A 15,362-nucleotide genomic window follows, 5' to 3' on the forward strand; every position below is an offset into this window, starting at 1 on the left:
TTCCCAAATTACTCCTCCAAAGCAACTGAAAAAGAGTTAGGATGAAAACTGTGAGTGTTTCAAAACCACTTTAGTTTCAAAGCTTTCTGGAAAACAATACAACTTAAAACATGCTGTTGCTGTTTTTCTTAAACAATACTTTTTTTCTTTTCCAATTGAGCTAATATTTTTACTTGAGATGATTTGTAAGGTGAAGGCTAATCCATTTAAACAGTTGCCAGATCAAGACGTCTGATATTTTTCCACTTTGAAAGATTTTTTTTTCTGTGTTATTCTTAGTGCGAGCTAATGTGGAAAAGTGCTTTGAGCATCCTTGGAACGTCGTTTGCTCAGGGCAGAAAAGAATTTCAGAACCAAATTGCATTTCCTCACATCCATCATCTCTTTTCAGCCTGGTCTTCTGGGTCTATTCTAGGCAGTGGCTGCAGTGTCCAGAATAGCAAACCCCTCGGCGGTCAGGAATTCCCGGTGTGACTCAGTGGCCTCAAGGATCTCTGCTGGGAAGCAACAGGGTGGATAAGTGGCTGGGGGGACCCTTAAATATGTAACTTTATTAATATTTGGCATTACCAAAAACATAAAACTGAGAAAACCACAATAACACTTAACTTGCCATTCTAATTTTACCAGGACTGCTTTGGCTTTTTAATGATATATTGTTCCTACTCATAACCTAGCTGCTCCTCAGCATCCAGTATTTACGTTAACAGCTTCAGGTTGCTAATTTTTCGCCCCTTTTTAAAAACTCTTCTTCTATTTGTTGTTGTTGTCCTTGTCATTGTTGTTATTATAAACAGAAATGGTTATTTTCATAATCAGAATGACAGACCATCTGGGTAGGTTTGGCTTTAGCCTTTGTAGTGACTAGTTTGGAGAGCTGAGTCGAAAGTAAAATGTACATTGGGATTTTGAGGAGGAGGATATAATCCTATGCTTTTCCCAAGAATAGCAGGTCAAAATGTGAATTCAGTCACACTTCTCTATGCGAATCAGTGTTGGCCACTCTCCTACTGTTACTAACTTTTTCCATATCTGTTGTGTACCTAGCTATGCTTTCAAGTCTCCTCTTCTCTGCTAGCTTGGTCCTGTAGCTCTGAGATTGAGGCATCTTTCTTTGCTTTTTAGCAGAGGAAAAGCTTTGTCTTCAGTGTTACAGGAAAAAGTCATGACAAATGCAAAAGCAAATTGGCTATACACACTTGTGTGATTAGGCTGAATAATCAATGTCCTGAAAGCCTGGTGTTACTGATTAAAAAAATCTTTCACAATTTTTCCTAATAAAGGCTACAGAGCATGTTAATCCAGCAAATAAATTGACTCCGACATCTGCTTGTTCACTAGACTTCCATGGCTTTCTTCTGTTAGAAGTGTGGTGAGTCCTTGAATTCAGCTGAAATGAGGACGGTGATGCTCTCTGTGGCATTTGAGGAGACAAGTACTATAAAATCTAGTGACATGCCCATTGCAAGTGTTCACATGTGCTCTTTGGTGCTGTGATTTGCTTTGTTGGTTTGCTGAAATGGTGCTTTGATGAGGACCTGGAAACGATAGTGGACTGACGGGGTGGTTGTATTCCATGTGGGATGCTTGGTACATATTTATTTGTCTTTTAGTGCCATCAGAGTAACAACAGTGGAGTGAGTTTGGGGTTTGTCTGGTGGGTTGTTTTTGTGAGGTTCTTAGTACGTTTTATTTATTTATTTATTTGTTTGTTTGTTTGTTTCTTTGTTTGTTTTCTGTATTAGCTGAGATTTATGATGCTGTAAGCGTAGCTGGCTTTCTCTTTCCCATCTGCTTCTGCTTAGCTCAGTGTCTAAGCCTGCATCCTAACAGAACGAAGGAGAATAAGCAAGAAGCGATTCTCTAAAGCTCCATCTTCTGCCTTGTCTCAGGCTTCTTGTGAGAAATTTGGAAGAAAACCAACATGGGCTAACACTGCAGTTTGCAGCCTGATCATCCAGAAACTAATCAGTGGAGTTATTCCAGTTCACACGGTTTTGTTGCTGCTCTCTTTTATAGCGGCAACGACCAACCCAGCATTCATCTTGCATGGGAAACAACATGCTTGTTTGGTTTAGGATGTTACGGCTTTTTCAGCCAAGGAGCAGCCATATGAGCTGGGTATCTTTCCATGCAAAACACACGGCTTCTTACAACCATCTTATGGGATGCTGAGATGGACTAGGAGAGTGCTGAAACATCTCTAAATTGCTGTCTTTTCTTCAGAAAAGGACATGGGACTTCTGAGACTCTACTAGAGAAGGAAGAGCAATAGGACTGCAGGGTCATCCTCTCTTCTTCCCAAGCCTGGGTGCACCAAGGTGATGCATGGGGCTGTTTGATGTGCTGCTTTCGCAGCCCCCGGGGCAGTCGCTGCTCCTGGGTGACCCCCTCGTGCTGGGGTACGAGCATTTGAGGGCAGGCACCACGTTGTTTTGTTCTGCTTCACACAATACTTGGCAAAGAGGAAAGAGAAGGGCGTCTTGGCTCTCTACCAGGCCTCCAAAGTGCTAAAATAATACTAACACCATAATAAATCTTGAATTTGTATTATTGTCTGACACTCCACAGCTTATTTTGGCTCTGGGCACCTGCGAATTTGGACAAAAAATATAAGAACTTGTCAATGTGGAGCAAATGAGAGCACCCGACTTCAGGCTGTTTAGCGAGACACCACCATGAATCACCGCATCTTGGTGAGAAGAACACAGGATTTCCTGGAAACGAGTTTGGGCCTTGACAGGGCTGTTTGATCTTCGGTTGTTTAGGCTTTGTTTTTGTTTTCGAAGCAGCAATAACATCATTTCAAGCTGTAAACAGACCGTTTTGCTTTGTCCTTGAAGCAAGTCATTAATTGGTTCAGAACACGGTTTAATTACTGCCTGTGCATAATTAAAGGGGCCATCTCTGTTTTATTTACTGCCTTCTTTCTAGTAATGCATTTGTATTAATGGCCTTTTGATAACCGGTTCTCCTTGCTCCTGGGCAGGATCAGCCACAGCCTGATACAATACCTGTGTCTGGGATGTGCAATGGATGCAAGGAATTGCAGCCATCAAGCTTATACGGAGGTGAGATATGCAAAATAATTACTCTTGTATGACAAAGAGAAGCCCCAGGGGCCGGGTTCACAAAAGGGTGCCTTGTTTTTTTCTGGAAGGTTGGATCCCTGCCTGCCCTGTTCACCACAAGCCCTGCTGTGACCTTGGGATGTGGCCTGAAACTTATGACAGTTGCTTCATCGTATTTGGTGGCTAGACAAAGTTTTGCCGAATTAGTTTCTGACAAGAGCTTGCTGATGGGGCTGGGGACAGTTTATTGTGAAAAGCTTGTGTGTGTGTTTCAAGCTGCTGCAACATGATGCTTCCTCTGTCCTCAAATAAAATAGATCCTGATCTTTGAAGGAGATGCTCCTGGTAGACAAGCAGGGAGAAAACAAAAGCAAAGCCCACCTGGGAGTCCCTGTCCTGTTTTTGAGAAGCCGATGTGGTGCTTAGCTTGGGCTCCTTGTGGTCATCACGTGCCTCTTCTCCCAGTGACCTGTGTTCTGTTGACACCTCTAATAATTTTCACATGCTCTGAATCAGGTGCCTTGAACTAGGTTTCAGTAGGGAGGTGGTAGCAAGGAGTTATAAAGTATTGCATGGACAACAGGCATGGTAACTTCCAGGAGCGTACTCCTCTGCCACATCCCTTAAGCATACTTTTAGCAGAGACCAGTGCTGAAGCAGAGCAAATCTAAAGACCCTTTCCATGCTCCACAGCATCTCATAGTATCCCACCCATCAGGCCTTTATCACAGCCCATTATAAATGCATTTTTTTCCTCAAACTGAATAGAAACCTGAAGAAATCAAAGGAAAAAAAAATGTTCGCTCCTATTCTTGAAGTGATTCCAAAATGTTCTGTGCGTTTGCAACTGGGGACAAATGTTTGCCACTATGGTGGGGGGTGTTTTGTTTTTGTTGTTGTTTTGTTTTCCTCTCCGCATGTCTAAGTATGATCTGATCCTAGAGATGGTCTCAAACCGAGCTTCCTTCTCCCTTGCTGCCAGTCTCTGAAGGACCTGTTACACCCAGGTGTGCTGTGTGTCATAAAGAAGAAAAAAAGAAGCGAGACGTGGCTGGTTGTCACCACAGACAATCTGTGCGATCCTCAGCGAGACCGCAGGGAGCTCGAGGAGTGAAGCCTTCTCCTCACAGCACCTCCTGCTGGCAGCCCAGCCATCGTGCTGGGGCATAGAAGCCCTTGGAGATATTTGGCCAAGCCTTGCTGGCCCTATGCAGGCCCTGCTCCTGGGGGAGCTGGCTTCAGCTTGCCCTTTAGGCTAGAAGATGAGGCCAGCAGCAGCAGCAGATGCCGTGATCTCATTCCCAAATGCTTTTCCACATGCCTGAGATGGGTTTAGCAGGTAAGGGAGAGCTGGCAACTGCCGCAGTTTGCAAAACAAAAAGACGCCTCTGCTCAGTTTAGCTGCTTCTAGCTCCTTTGGCTCGGAGCTCCCGGGGGGCTTAGCAAGCGATGCCAGTATCTCTGCGACCTCCTCCTGGCTTTATAGCCACCCTGTGAGTTGTTAATGTTGGCTTTGCTACCTAAGCATGGGGTAATGTTAGCCAGAAGGGTCAAGGCATGGAAAACATTATGGGGAGCTGTCACGGCCCCTGAGGTCCAGAGGCCACCGACTCTCCTCTGTGTGTGGGATGACACAGGAGCATCTGAGAGAGTCAAATAGCTGTGTGTTTGGGGTTTTCCTCTGCTGCTGTCTCACAGGTCTCTTGGCAGAGGTACTGAGCCACTCGAGTAGAGGTTGTGACCTAGCTGTCCCCTGTAAGAGGTGCACGTGTGGCCAGCAGTCAACAAAGACCCAACCTCTGGTTACGAGCCCTTGAATGCAAGTCCCGGGAGCTGCACCAGTGGCCTTTCGGAGCTGCTGTCTCCTCCTCCTCCTCCTCCTCCTCCCCTTACACCCCCTATTTGCCTTGGGCTGTGGACCAGTATTTAATACTGTGAGTATTTGATGCAACCCACAGGAGGCTTTGTCCCAGCCACAGGCTCTGCATCAGCCTGTGCGTGATGCCGGGGGTCAACCAAAATGGCGGTGGTCGGGCCCAACGCGTGCTACTACACGGTTCGCACTGGTGAGAGCAGATCCCGTGTTTCCCAGTCAGCAGAGCATGAAAAGCACATTCTCACCCATCCCCTCGTGCCTAATGTGACCTCCCAGTAGCATGTGTGGGACATGAGGAGGCTTGCAGAGCGTCCCAGGTGGCGTTCGGTGCTTGATGCAGGCACAAATGCTGCCGTCTCTGGCGGGCGGTGTTCATCCAGCCAGCTGCATCCCGCTGCAATCCTCCCGAGCTGCGTGTTACAGGACTGGGGGGTCAGCTAGTATTTGGCTGGGAAGAACCTGTCCCTCCCATTCATCATCACTCTGGAAAAAATGTGTTTTGCTTCCTGAAGCGGTATTTTGCTGCTCCCTGGGGAGAGCTGAATGTGAAGGGCTGTCAGCGAGCATGAGTGCTGATACTACCCTCCTCTTCCTCCTGCGGAGGAACGTGGTCGAGGGCTTGGATGCCGAGGAGGTGAGGATGGGATGTATCTTCCTGTTCTGGCTCGGTGTGTGGCTGGGGAGGGAAGTCCCTGCTCCCACCGTGCCCAACCCAGCTGCCAAACGTCACGGCCCCAGCCCACCTTCGTGAGGAAGGCCACACTTTTCCAAGCTCGCCCTGCTCGTAGCCGAGCACAGCTGAATGCACGTGAGCCACTGCTGGGCTGATCCCACAGCTGTTTCTAATAATAACCTCTTAGGGAGCCCGCTTCTAGGTGACTCTTGTCCAAGCGTGCACGCTCAGCCCGAGGTACAGCTGTTCAGAAGGTGCTGGCCCTGTTCACTGCTGCCTTCCCTGTGGCCAAAGAGGCAAAGCAGACAAAAGACTCGCAGTTCAGCCTACAGCAGCTAATAGGTAAGACCTTGTGTTTCCTTGTGTGCTACTGCAGTATGTAAGAGCAAATGAAGAAACAAGTTATGAAATCCTTGTTAAGAATTTCTTTTGGTGGAAAATCCTTTCTGGGAACCTCGCCCCATGCAGCATTTCTAGGCTTGACCCTTGGTTTAGGAGCAGCAGAAAACAGAGAGATCATGTTGAGTCTCTTTCTTTATCACAGATTTCCGTGATTAACTTGCTCAGTTCTTCTTCCCCTATAAAATATGAGGAATAACAAAAGCTTTGCCCTCCCGCAGAGACTGTAGGGGTCTCTGCCAGTAGATGCTACTGGTAATGACGGGCTGTGAGGTACCTGCAGTGATCAGCTGCTGCATGTGGTGACAGATCTCTGCCCAAGGAGCTTATTCCAGCACAGCCCTAGAGGATCCAGGGATGGCACTGACCTGGGAAGCAGGGAAAAACTCTCTGCCATGCCTGTGGTACCTTTAGACTTGGCACCAGGGGCATCTGGCAAAATTACCGTGAGGTTTGGCCAGCAAAATCATGGCAGCTCCTACCTGAGAAGGTAAAACAGTTTCTGAGTGAAAGAGGTTAGATTAAAAACAGCCACTTAGTTCTGCCATGAGTGCAACATGGATTTGACACAGGGCTTTTCTTAAGCCCCTTAAGAGATGTAGCTTATACACTTTCTTCTTCCCCATCAGCTCTGATGAGGATGTCATCAAGGGCTAGAATGTGAATCAACAAACTATTAATATCCCTCCAAAATTGACTTTTCAAGCTTCAGTGAGACTAGAAATGCAAATGAAAATACCATGCAAATTGCAGGATGTGAGGCTTAAAATACTGTATCACCGAACAGTGTTCCCATTGTGAGTGCAACCAAGAAACAACAAGGAACTCATCTCATGACAATTAGCTGTGTGGGTGTTCTTGTTCTTAAACACAGATTTCCATATGCAAGAGATGTGGGCAGTTCCCACTGCATTTATTTTTGCGGTTGAGTTTATGTACAAACAAACCAAATTCCAGCTATGTTATTTCATGGTGATAAAAGAGTGGGATTCCATAATACATGGCTCCTTAAAACTGGGTTTAGTGATTAAAACTTTGAGGGGCAAGTTCTGAAGGGATGTAAATAGAAATTAATGGGATTTTCCCTGACTCTGGCTTTCTGTGTGTTGATTTATCTGCAGCAATTCCAGTAGAGCTGTGCCTGCTTCTAGAGTATCTCATTGCCGACTCTTTTTCTTTCAGTTTCTTTAAAGAAATGTCCTTTGTACCCACAGGAGAATGAGGAGAAGGACCTCCTGTTTGTGGAGAGCTAACATGTCATAGCATCCTTTCCCCTGTTGTATGGAGCGGGGAAATGTGCAAAGAAAAGCAAAAAACAAAACAAAACAAAAAAACCCTTGAGGACAGGCTCTGAATCATGTTCTCTGTGTCTAATGATCTCATTCAGTCTTGTGAGATGTTCAAGGGCATGTCTGAGTGAGGGAAGCTAGAAGAACATCTATTCTCCTGGAAGAAGCAGTGTAGCAGCCCCTGCCTTGCCAGCACACCCATGTGCCCCTTGGGACAGCGGTGGCTGGCAGCGTTTGCTCTGTTTCTCTCTTTTGGGAGACAGAAAAACAAGCTCTAAACAGGAGGTTTCTCTCTTGAGGATACAGGGAGCTTTCGACAGGGCACGTCTACCAGGAGCCAGGCCTGTTAGTGTTTGTGAAAGTAAGGATTTTTGTGAGAGGGAAACAATGTAAGCTCTCCTTTTCCGTCATGCTTTTCATGCATTGGGGTAAGACGTGTGAAGTAAGAAGTATTATTGTAAATTATTGTTCTTGGCTGATTCTCCTGTTCTGTTTCCAGCATGTAGCTCTCGCTTTGTATTTTTCTCCTGTATCTATGCTACGCAGATGACGTTATTTCAGATTAAATGAGAATAGAAGGAAAAATTTAGTTGGCAGAGTAGGAAATCGCACGTCTCCCCCTCAATGCCAGGCAGGCCTTAGTGAGATTTTGGAGCAAGTTCCTTCATGGTCATCAAGGATGAAAGTGGCTTCCAGCAATACCCACTCATAACATTATTCCAAAGATGAATAGATTGTGCTGTGACTAATTCTAGGAACAGATGTAGTGGGGAAAGATGGCTGAAGAGCTGCTCAGGAACACCTCTGCCTTCTCCAACATTTGTGCAGTGGGTATATATAGGATTCACGGGCACTGCTCAAAGGCACAGAGCATCTCCCCAGTAAGCCACCTGGACTTACCAGCTGCATATCCTCTTTCCCAGCAGCTTTCTCCAAAAAAAGAGAGACCTGAGGTAGGTGACTGTGTTTGAGGAATCTTCTCCAGAGCACGAAGACAAGGCAGAGGGATACATGGGGAGGAAGGAGAGTCCTGGGTGTGCTAAGCCTCGAAGGGGGAACCCAAGGATTCAGGGTGGGAAAATAAATATCACAAGAGGCTGCTGGTAAGCCTGCTTCCCCAGAGGAGCTTCCTGACTCTCTGAACACAGAGGATGCTTCTCTACTCTGACTCTCTCTACCAATTTCTCCAGCTCATCTGCTTTCCTAAATCCGCCCTCTGCATACTCCTGATCCTGTCCTCCCTGGCTCTGACTCCTCCTGCTTGTGGCTCATGGAAAGGACCTGTTCTTGTTGTCTCCTTTCCATTCAGTGTCAGTGCCCAAGAAAGGGCAATTTCAAATGAGTTCAAGGGGAGAAGAGGTTGCCATTAAGACTTCTTTGCCTTAAAGATGTCCAACTGTCCTGCCAGGCAGAAGCAATCTTCCCTCTGTCATGAAGGCTTAAGAAAAAACAAGATGCAGGAGTGAGAAACTTAAGGCTCTTCCCCTACTTTCAAAACTAAAATTAAGCCAAGTGATACATATTTTCCACTGTATTTTTTTTCAGCTGATCTTTTTCTCATAGCTCTGTTTCCTGAAGCGATTCCATTTCTCGAGGTCATCCTAAGGCTGCGGATCCTCGTGGTATCGCTCCTCCAGCAGCCTCCCTGGCCCGGTGGCCTCCATCTGAAAATTGTTAGGGAGAGCAAGAAGCAGCGATAGCTTGTCCCTGTGCCAAGCTGTGCTTTCCTCATTATTGCCAGCATCTCCAGCTATCCCCTTCTGTGCTTCGGGGCGTGCAGACTCGCATCTTGCTGCTGCTTCTCTGTTGAAGGCAAAGGCGTTGGAGGTTTGACCTCGTGTTCCAAGGTCCACAAGTTCTCTGAGAGACTGAAACTGCACTTGATGTCTCAGGGATGGTAGAAGTTGGGTGTGTAGTTTGTCCAGTTAATTGGGGGGGTTGGAACTGCCTCTTGTAAGTGGCAGCTTCCATGCAGGGTGCCAGAAATTGGTGTGACCAGGCGCCTTAAAGGTCTATGGGTTAAATCCTTCATTGCAGAGAGACCAGTGTTGGGGCTGGACCACTTACTTTTACCGATTCGGGTTCATTTTTGTTCCTGACTGACCCTTTTCTCACTTGTTTTCTTCTCCCTTGTTCTCTAAATCAAGCGAGTCCAAAACAAAGACTAAAACACCAGGACTGCAGCCGGGATGGAAGCTGAGAGCCTGGGTCTGGTTGGAATGGGAGAAATCACTTGGCCTTTGCACTCCTGAGATAAGTAGAAGAAGGAGATAGGAGTTTGTGGGTACTACATGGCTGAAGTTTGTAAGTTCACCATTGTTATCTGCTCAGAGGAAAAGCAAATATTTGATTAATCACACCGGATGGAAACTTTTCAAGGGGGGAAAATCTTGTGCACAGTCCTGAATTCGTGCTGTCATCATTCAGATGTAGTCAGGGTTGTCTCTTGGGCTTGAATCAGTCTATGAAGGGTCTAGTCAGCAGGATGTGAAATCTCTCCGATAGACAAGAGGTAAGAAGTTCAGCATTAAAAAAAAGAAAACAAACCCCTGCTTTCCCCAGAGGAGAAGCCCACAGCTTTTGTTTCCACAGAGGTCTTCCACACGTAGGTAGGCATCGATGTGTAAATGTGTTGGGGGAGGAGGGAGGAAGATAGGGAAGTTCATAGGGCAAATCCAGCTTGGAGTGGATTTCTCCAGAGTGGGAGAACCATTTTGAAAGATACATGGAACCACAGAGCAAGAGAATTTTCTCATGCTTTGTTTGGTGTTTTTGCTGCCAGAAAACAAGAAAAGGCTGCTCCTTACATTTTATTTCCTAAAGCCATTTCTGTAATGCTTACTTCATTAGAAAGGAAGCATGCAAGTGTAGAGGAAGTCAATAAAAGCCCAGCCTGATTATTGTTGTTTACCAAAGGCAAGGACATCTCTGGTGGCTCAGAGCACAAGTTCATCTTTCCCAGCATCGCTCCTGTATGAGTGACCAACATCAGATGCAGACGGGAAGAACGTGCAATGAAGGGAGAAGCATCAACGGACCTACCCACCCAACATCCACCAGCCCAGCCAGAGGCTCTCTCTACATCTTTGGGTCAGTTTACTCTCTTGTGTATTCCAAGTTGACTACCAGATAGCAAATTTCAGTATGCTCCTTTTCTACTTAACAGCATTTTGCATACCAGAAATTCTTTCAACAGTCTCCTAGTGTAAGGTTAAATATATTTAGACATTACTAACGCTGAGACAAGTTCATTGTCCGTTTATTTTCACCACAAGTTACTGGTATGAAATGCATACTTTTATTATTACAGTAGATCTCGGCGGCCAGATTGCTCGTTGAGTGGAAATACCTGGATTTAAAACAGAATTATGAGTTGTTCCTTGCTTCTCCCAATAACATACCAGCTGAGAATCAGCTCATGAAACAAACCCACACAAGTGGATGTCAGCCTGGATGGAATAAAAAGAAAAAAAACAAGCTCTTTGCACCTATTGGTATGTGATTCTCTGCCTGCCTTCAGCCCCATGGTGAGAATGAAAATTTGACCTAATAATGTCTTACTGACCCTAAATGGGAACTGGGAGCAGGGCTCTGACACCAACAGACACTCCCTAAGCCTCAGTAATTCCTGCAAATGAATCAGAGAAATGGTGAGAGGAGCAGAGCTGGGACAGGGTTGGTTAGTGGCTGTGCCTGGCAAAGCACCACCAAAATCTCCAATGTCCACCAAGAGCGTTAAATTCAAGGTGCAGAGGGGTGGAAGAAGTGTGACACATGACCTGTGGTCACCTCCCTCCTGGGTAGCTGGAGTTGATGCCAGGAAGCCTCTCTGTGAAGCGTGGGGATGATCCACGTCCCAGGAATATTGCAGCAAGTGGAGATTGCAAAATATGTCTGGAGAATACATCAGTGCTTGGGATGGATGAGAGGAACTCAGACCTCACCATCTGTGCCCAGCTCCTGCGATTTCCTGAGAACGGCTCCTGAGCTGACTCCAGCCAGGCAAAGAGATAGGGTCGGACTTCGGGAGTTACCCTGTGCAGCCCTCAGGGCATGTGTATCTATTTCAGGTGGTTTTCCATCCAGATTTCCTCCCTGACATATTTTCCATGTCAAGTCTCTCTAGTGCCAGCCTTGGACTCCATCTCCTGTGTGGCAGCATCTCGCATCTCACCCAGTCCCTCTGCAAAGCTGTGTGCTCTCCGATCTCACCATGGAGAGGTGGCCTGGGTTAGCCCAAAGCCGGCAAGGAGCTGGCCCACACGCCGAGGCTGTCATGGCATCCCTGCCATCACCATTCCCTGGGGAAACGCACCTTCCCTGGGCAGCAGCGGGCCATTTCAGCCTCTGCTCCACCGACGTCAGCCAGATTATAGAAGACTTCTTGTTCCAGCGAGCTTGGTGTGCCAGGTATCTGCACACGAATAATTGCAGGCAGGATTCCTGCTCCAGTATTTGCAATAAGCCTGCTTTCAGGGGTGATTTTCTGCTGAATGTGAGCTCTCTTCTCCTACTGCAGCAGTGCCAGATCAGACTTCTCCGGTCTAAGTTTTGAGCAGAAAAGGCTGTTTCTCCCCTAGTCTAGGCATCAGACTGGTGTCTGGCATTTCATAACGCAGCTGCAGGACAGCAACGAGTTAAGCTGTTGCTCTGGTTAAAATCCAAGCAGGAGAAATGCTAAAAATTTAATTCTGCTCTATCCAGATTCCCCGGTAGGTCTAGTGGCACGAGGCATTGTGCCGTGCAGCCCCACAGTGCTCATCCAGGCTGACGTCTGCCTTACGCTTTGAATTATTTGCAGTAAGTACAAACGTGTGCACTGCATTTTATTGCTTCTTTAATATTTGAATGGCTCTTTTATTTTTAATACTTTCCCTTTCTTTCCCCCCTCTGCCATCCTGGGAGTCAGGCTCTTTTTGGCGTGGCTGTGCTTTCAGGGACTGTGAAGCAGAGCAGTGCTTTATCAAAGCCCTCTGCAGCCCCACTCCTGCAGGGTGGCTTCATCTCTTCCCCTGCCCCAGGCAGAGGCAAGAGTTTTCTCACAAAGAGGAGCATGGATTCAGGCTGAAAAACCCTCCTTTTTCTTGAGTGCACATCCCCTTGCAATTCCAAGAGCAGAGACCAGCAGGATGCAAATTCTTCTCTCTGGCAGTGTCTCCAGCTCTTGCACCTCTTGTGTTATTTTGTGCTTGAGGTCCTCGAGGAGAGACTGAAGAAGTGAAAAAAGCTAATAAAACCCTAGCTGTCATAATTGCGGATTCAAAGCCTGAAAATACAACGCTACTGTCTGGCAAACGGAGACCAGAAGAACCCAAGTATTACTATGTGTTAAGCCACTCGCCTCGCTCCTCAGGGCATGCTTTGTGATCACTGGGAGTGCTTTGCGAATGACAAAAGGGTGGGGGGTACCCCAGCAAGTGCTGGCGTGTGCTTCAGGTGTGTAATCATGTCCTCAGACAGTCTGCCAGCCTGAAAACCGAACGAATTCGTGTAAGCGACAGCAGTGATGGAGTGGCTGAGGAGAGACATCCTCTTTAACTCCTAAACTGTGGATTCATCTGGGCTGAGCCAGTGGGGTTGGCAGGTAGGATGGTTTTTCATTTGTTTCCCAACTCCCTCACACATCTGCCCTCAATGAGGTTGTGGTGGTGAATCCGAGATGAAGGCGACACACAGACCAAGCATGTACCAGTGGCTGTGTGCAGCTGCACATGTGAATGGCTGTTGTGGGGATGTTGGATTTTTTTTCTTTAATATTCTTTTATTCAAATAAACACTGTGGTCCTATTCTTTCATGGGCTGAAGGAGACATGGGAGCCTCTTTTTCCCAGACCCTTTTTCTGGGAATCTGTGTTCTCTCCTTAGAATGCAGAATAAACAAACTAGAAATTTCGGGTTTTAAAATCAAAATAAATAACTATTGTTCTGCTTTCCCCTCCACGGCCTCCTTCTCTTCCCACCACCTCCCCAGCTGCCTTCTCCTGCCCTGAGTGTCCCAATATTTGAGTATCAGAGTGAAATTTGGGGCTCAGATGCTGTGAGGATAACGGGGTTTAGTACTTAATGTGCTGCAGGGGTCTAAGCAAGATTTCCAGGGGTTGCTGGGGAAGAATGGAGATAGAAACCCTCCATTTTACACTTTTAACTCTCCCTGTGAAAGCTTCCTCTTGGCAGCACATCGCATCAGTGGCTATTTTTACAGTCCCTGCTCTTCTGGGGCCTCAGAGGCTGGGACAGGATCTGTATTCCCAAATTGCTGTGACCAGTGGCTAAAATGGGAGGAGTAGGATGTGAGGGCGTCTGGCATGGCAGGGAGGGGAAAAGGCCACTTGCACAAGGGAAAAACAATCCTAAACCCAAACCCCTGCCTGCTAGGAGAGGAATAATTTGGAGCAGGCTCTCCTGCTTTCCAGGTGATGCTCGTGTGGTGTTCTGGGGTGTACCAGCCTTTTTGTAGGTGCAGTGATGGTGATAAATTGATGTGAAAGCCGGTGATAGCTTTTCACCAAATGTTGAATCTTTATTTATTTTTATTAAGGGAGAGAAAAGCAATAGGGCACTTGACTAACCGAGCCCAGGGAGGTGCTCGTGATCCTGTGGTGCAAGAAATGGTACCTGAGCTCTTATTGCAGCTGTGACGTTGTGCTGTGCCTTCGGGAGATGCACCACAGCGTCTCTCCTGAGGCATCCGGCAGAGTTTGGGGCTTTTTCTTATCTTGCAGAGGACCATATTGTGCTCCAAGGTAACAGAATGGGCTCTGATCCCCAAACTCCCTTCCGCGTGAAGACTCTTTCCATGGTAAGTGATGGCTGCACTTGTTCTATCAAAAAATCATAAAAATGACCCCTCACCCCCACTGGATGCAAATCAATCTAAGACCTGACTTTAAAAAAAAATATACATATTTTTATATATAATCTTAAATAAGTAAATAAATAAAAATCCATAGATGCAGACTCAGCAGGCAGTCTTGGAGAGTAAGCAGAGGAAAGTGTTGCTTAACGTGTAACCAAAATCATCCCTGGTGCAATGTAAGCCTATTACTACTCTGACTGTCTACCATGACTGCTGAGGAAGGATTAATCCATTCTTTGTCCTGTATGTAGTTGAAGGGCGTAATCATCCATCTTCTAGACTAAACAACCTTCATTCTTTCACTCTTTCCTCATAAATTGTGTCTTCTGGCCTTTCTTAATGTTCCCTCTTGGACTTTCTCCAGTTAACTCACATCTTCGAGAGCTCAGTGCCCAGGACTGCTCTGCGTTCGATGTCGAATCGCAGCCTGCGTTTGTGAATCTGGAGGTCTGGGGTTCCCCAAGGCTCATTTGGGGCAGAGCTAAGTAAATTTGCCTCTTGGAGAATGGAAGTAATAAGAAAGGACATGCCAAGAGGAGGCATCCAAATGCCAGTGGCCTCTCCATCAGTCTGCCATCCTCATGTTATTAGCACACAATTTCTGCTTCCCAACAGCTTACACCCAATGCGTGTAATCTTTTGAGATCCAGATCTCTTTTATTGCTGATCTCAGGGCCATGACTAAAATCAGCATTATTTTGTCCAGCTCCTAGTCTTTAAAGGCATTTTCCTCCTTCCTCCCCCCACAATCTTTTCTTTTCCTTTTCCCATTACCAATCCGTACGGTTAATGATTTAAAGTCTGGGTCACAGGCACTTGAGCACAAGCTTTGAGCCTGGCTTTGGTGAGAGCAGCTGAACAAGGGACTAAACATTTATAGGGTCAGGAGCTCCAGGGGCATTAACATCTGCTCAGGCTCCATCTTCCCACAGAGCCACGTCCCCTGCCACCAGAGGATGGCTAGGGCTGGCCTGGGACTAAGCAATTGCTAATGTAATAGCTTAGGTTGCTCCACAGCTTTAACGTTCATTTTTAAACATCCTTTTATTTATTTTAGGAGAATCCTACTCACTGAAAGGTAAGTGTTAGCTTTTTTGTTTTCTTTTCTTGCTGCAGCATCCTCGTGGTGAGGACAAAGCCCAGCCTTTGTTTATACCGGGAAAAGTGCAGATAGCACTTGTTTACTCGATGTGGATAT

General features: G+C 46.5%; 1 long non-coding RNA gene across 1 annotated transcript in view; it reads left to right on the forward strand.

Annotated features, from left to right (window-relative positions):
- The window catches only part of LOC308198003, a 120,157-nt gene that overhangs the window by 88,165 nt on the left and 16,630 nt on the right, over nt 1–15,362 (forward strand). The window contains exons 12-16 of the long non-coding RNA XR_013953524.1: nt 2,990–3,071; nt 3,161–10,398; nt 10,619–12,892; nt 14,031–14,107; nt 15,222–15,242. This is a non-coding gene — a long non-coding RNA (uncharacterized lncRNA). The remainder of the gene's footprint in view (nt 1–2,989; nt 3,072–3,160; nt 10,399–10,618; nt 12,893–14,030; nt 14,108–15,221; nt 15,243–15,362) is intronic.

Source organism: Anser brachyrhynchus, assembly GCF_964034855.1.
Source record: "Anser brachyrhynchus genome assembly, chromosome: 7".
In the NCBI taxonomy this organism is placed as follows: Eukaryota; Metazoa; Chordata; class Aves; order Anseriformes; family Anatidae; genus Anser; species Anser brachyrhynchus.